This window comes from Ammodytes marinus, assembly GCF_949987685.1.
Source record: "Ammodytes marinus genome assembly, chromosome: 5".
Lineage (NCBI taxonomy): Eukaryota > Metazoa > Chordata > Actinopteri > Uranoscopiformes > Ammodytidae > Ammodytes > Ammodytes marinus.
In genome coordinates, this window is record NC_137234.1 from 4,564,879 (window position 1) to 4,569,878 (window position 5,000).

General features: G+C 43.3%; 2 protein-coding genes across 2 annotated transcripts in view; both read left to right on the forward strand.

Annotated features, from left to right (window-relative positions):
- aass (aminoadipate-semialdehyde synthase) overlaps nucleotides 1–3,382 on the forward strand; it is a 519,315-nt gene extending 515,933 nt beyond the window's left edge. Inside the window, exon 26 of the transcript XR_013844881.1 lies at nucleotides 3,319–3,382. The gene's annotated coding sequence lies outside the window, so the exon portion shown is untranslated. The remainder of the gene's footprint in view (nucleotides 1–3,318) is intronic.
- The window catches only part of cttnbp2 (cortactin binding protein 2), a gene marked incomplete at its 3' end in the record, with an annotated part of 106,565 nt that overhangs the window by 29,551 nt on the left and 72,014 nt on the right, over nucleotides 1–5,000 (forward strand). The window lies entirely within an intron of this gene.

Here is a 5,000-nt window from a genome sequence, read left to right on the forward strand (position 1 = left end):
TGACTATATCCAGCATATCCTGGGAAACTGTTTTTATGTTTGTGACTAAAAGTGATAAATGTTCCATCAGAGTGCCCACGTTCACAAACATTAATTTATCTGAGTGGCCGGACGTGGATAAAGCCATTCAGTTCAATGGGATTCCAGACATTATCTTGGCCCCACGATTTCGCTGTTGCTCTTTTCCTTCAGACCTGTAACTCATTGACTGGGTTTAACGGGCAGTTTAATGGTCCGTCACTCGGGCTGATTTGATCGCATTCCTTTAAGAGCTAAGAGCTAGAAACCTTCCCTGAGCCAAATGTCTAAATGTCTTCCCTCCTTTTCTGCTTTAAGAGTCGCTTGAAATAAAAGTCAAGTGGAGGGAAAAGGTTGGTCGATAATAAAGACACTCCCACAAGAGAGCCATAGTTTAGGCAGGTTGCTGTGAGGTTTGTGTCCGATTAGGGCTGCTCGTTTGTGGGATAATCAGCATGACTTCACACCCCTAGCTCCAGACATATCATGGCTCTTTGCATATTTTTCTTTTGATTCTATTTTACTGCATACTTGAATATATACTAAATCGCTTTCTGTTTCTTTTCCAATATCAGGCTTTCCTCACCTAAATCTTTGCCTTCAGTGTGTAGTAAAGTTGTATTTTCGGCCTCATATAGTGGTGACGTTCTAGATTGCAACGCTCCCTTACTAACACCTCACTTTGGGAGAATTTCCAGAAGCTACGGTGGCCTTCAAGGTCAAGAAGCTAGTTACTTAAAGGAATACTTCACCCATTAGGAATTTAGGGTTAGACAGTGATACCATAAAACACTCCTTCTGCCTTTTTCTCAGGCTAGGATGAACCGATTTTAAAATGTTTTGCACATTTATTCTACATAGGATCTCAGAGTTCAATGCACCTTCATATTTCCACCGGTGAAGTAGGTCTTTAACATGGCATCATCCACCACTGCCTCAAGTCTTCCCACAATGTCGAGTGACTTTAATTTTGACAATCAATTCATCACACAAGTACTTTTCTGTTTCCAACTTCTAATAGGTGATAATTTTTCTGTAAAGTTAAAAAGTATATTCTTTTAATTTGACAGTGTTGTTTACACAGTATAAGACATTGGGAGAAACTGCTGTCTTCTCTCTTTTTTTTTTTTTCTTTTTTTTTTAGATATTTTTTTTTTTGGCATTTTTATGCTTTATTAATAGTGCAGAGACAGAGATGAAATGGAGCAGAGAGGGGAGTGACATGCAGAGAATGACCGCGGGCGGGAATCGAACCCGGGTCCGCTGCTGGCCGAGGCCCATGGGGGGGGGACGCCCTACCAACTGAGCTAAGGGCGCCCCAAACTGCTGTCTTCTCTGCCACTGTATAGACAAATAACCTAAATATTATATTTCATTAAATCATATTTTTGTGATTAGCTATGTCAATCTGTATATCAGATGAGACATGGCACTCTCACTGTTAGAGCGCTGCTGGAGACGGCTTGTAGTTTACGGATTAAAAGCTAATCTGCTGATTAATCCTGATTAAAGAAATCAAATCACTTTCCAGTCCTATTAAGAAGCTTTCTGGTGATATTAAAAATCTGCTCCGGTGGTGTAGTGGATAGAGCGTGTACCATATCGGCTCCGGCCTTCGTTGCAGTGGTCGCGGGTTCAAATCCGACCCGTGGACCTTTACTGCAGGTCATCCCCCCTCTCTCTCTCTCTCTCTGTCTCCCCATTTCAACTCTGTATTGTCTAATAAAGCTTGAAAATGTCAAAAAATAATCTTAAAAAAACTATTCTGAACACTCAGAAGTTTTTTCCCCAGGGTAAACTGACAACTAGCCAAAACTAAAATGTTCTACATAAAGCATTAGGTTGTGGCAGTAGCATTTGGTCTTCCCTGCTAGCCACGTTGGCAGGTAACAGACGCATTGGTTTTATTTATTTATTTATTAATACATTTTTCTAAAAGTGTAATTTTAGTTAAAACAATTTAAACTTCAATGTTGACTGGCGGCTCTGGCTTTTTGACAAACTATTTGATTTTCTGCATGAAGCATCTCGGTCGCAGTGTTGTCTTTCCGTCTATATTTATCTGTGTGTGTGTGTGTGTGTGTGTGTGTGTGTGTGTGTGTGTGTGTGTGTGTGTGTGTGTCGTTGGTCAGGTGTCCGTGGTTGCTGAGCTCTGTGATATTTAACTAATGTGTGATATCAAAAGAACATTTTGGCTCGAACCTCTGCATATCTCAAATGTATCCCTTCCTCTTGCCAAGCGGATGGTAACACACACACACACACACACACACACACACACACACACACACACACACACACACACACACACACACACACACACACACACACACACACACACACACACACACACACACACACACACACACACACACACACACACACACACACACACATTTAAGTCTGGGGAGTGTGAGTGTTGACATATACTGAAGTGTGTGTGTGGGCGTAACTAGCTCCTGACTAGCACCTAGCACCTCCTTTAAAAATGGTGTTTTTATCTATAAAAAAAAACAGAAAATGCAACACAATTCCCTGTTTTGTCCACTTGGTATTATATTGCATGAGTTATAATTGCATAAGTCTGTGTGTGTGTGTGTGTGTGTGTGTGTGTGTGTGTGTGTGTGTGTGTGTGTGTGTTTGTTTATCCATGCTAGAAGATTGTGTGTGTGTGTGTGTGTGTGTGTGTGTGTGTGTGTATGTGTGTGTGTGTGTGTGTGTGTGTGTGTGTGTGTGTGTGTGTGTGCTGTTTTTTGTTTTTCTTCAGGCAAACATGGGGTTAAATCAGCCGGACATAAAGTGCTGACAGACATTTACAGAAAAATGGATATGCATGCACATGACTGCATCACAACACACACACACACACACACACACACACACACACACACACACACACACACACACACACACACACACACACACACACAGCCCTATCATATGTTGTTGGGGGGGCTTTTTGTGCCCAGGGGGACTGTGAGGTTTAATCAGGCATCAGGCCTGTGTTGGTTTACTGTGGCATTAAGGATAAAAATAGTCTGCAAGGAGCTGAGTTCACTAGGCAGAAGCAGGCCCTGCACACAGCTGCAAGTCATGCTCTGTGTGTGTGTGTGTGTGTGTGTGTGTGTGTGTGTGTGTGTGTGTGTGTGTGTGTGTGACTGTTTGTTTGTTTGTGTACAAAGACTAAAATGTCTATTTGTGTGCTTATTTGCCTCTGTGTATGTTGTCGTTTTGTATGATGTTTTTTTTTAAATATGTTTTTAAAGTTGCAGTGTGTAAAATTATTGGCATTTAGCCTAGCTTAAGCCCCTATCTCACTGGGCTGCGACTGTTTGCGACAAGTTGGAGACACAAAATTGCGACAAAATATGCCAATTTGCGACAATTTTCACTTGCAGGCTCACTGAGTTGCTACTTACGACACGTTTGCGAATGTCCTTGCCGGGAGGTCGCATTTATGTCTCACGAACGTCTGGCGAGTGTCGCACGAACGGAATGTCAGTCTCATTTTTGTCTCAAAGCAGTCGCAATTTAGTTTCATATGTCGCCAAACACTCGCCAAACCCTCGCAAAGTTGTCTCACACTTCTCACACTTTCTGACTCGCGGAGACTAAATTGAGAAGGGTTTGCGACGCGTGCGACACACCTGCGACGACTCTGAGACTATTTTGAGACTAGATTTGTCGCACACTTTTTTTGAACATGTTCAAAATTCAAGCGACAGGACTGCGCGGCTCTGCGACTCATGCGAGGAAATTGAGACCTCGGCGAACGTTTGGAGACAGTTTAGAGACTCGTTTGCGAATGCAGTCTCCAACTTGTCGCAAACAGTCGCAGCCCAGTGAGATAGGGGCTTAAGCATCACACATGGAATAAGTGGCAAACTCTTAGCCTGTCCAAACTTCAGAAATGCATCGTAACGTCTTTCAAAGGCTCAGTAGATAACTTGTTCACACACACACACACACACACACACACACACACACACACACACACACACACACACACACACACAAGCTGAACCATCGTCATGGGAAACCGGAGCTCTCATACTAATTGAATTGTCTTCACTTTGAGCCATTTGAAAACCATCAGCAGTGAAACAGGAAAAGTCCTTTAGAACATGTAATTCAATAATTTAATTCCACGTTTTAAATTCTTCCTAAAGCTGCGGTGAAGGAGGTAACTGTACGTCCACTTTAGTCCGGGGGTTGATTGGCTGATGTCCAACAACATTTACGGTTTATTGTGTGTGTGTGTGTGTGTGTGTGTGTGTGTGTGTGTGTGTGTGTGTGTGTGTGTGTGTGTGTGTGTGTGTGTGTGTGTGTGTGTGTGTGTGTGTGTGTGTGTGATTTAGGGTAGGAGGGTGAGGAAGTCCTGGGAACGTTGGATCTTGATTTTTATCGGTTACTATGTAGGAGGGATAGAGAGAGGGAAATAGAGAGAGAGAGAGAGGGATGGAGAAAAAGAGAGAGAGATAGAGAGGGAGGGAGAGAGAGAGAGAGAGGGGGTTAGAGACAGGGAGAGAGGGATAGAGGGAGAGAGGGATAGAGAGAGAGAGAGGGAAATAGAGAGAGAGAGGGATGGAGAAAAAGAGAGAGGGGGGGGGGAGAGAGAGATAGATAGAGGGAGAGAGAGAGAGGGTGAGAGAGAGAGGGAGAGAGAGAGAGAGGGGGGGAGTGAGAGAGAGAGAGACAACATCACATGACTGTATAAAGTAGGTCTCTGTGCTCGTTCACATGAGAATTACTTATGCATCAGATCAGTAAGATACTTTTTCACACAGCAGATAACTCGGCCGCAAGCTGTGAGAGTGTGGGTACAAAATGTGTGTGTGCGTGTGTGTGTGTGTGTTTTCTGTCCCCTGTGTGTTTTTGTATGGTGTGACTGTGTTTGTGTTAGATAGAGAGTAACTGTGTGTGTGTGTGTGTGTGTGTGTGTGTGTGCGTGTGTGTGTGTGTGTGTGTGTGTGTGTGTGTGT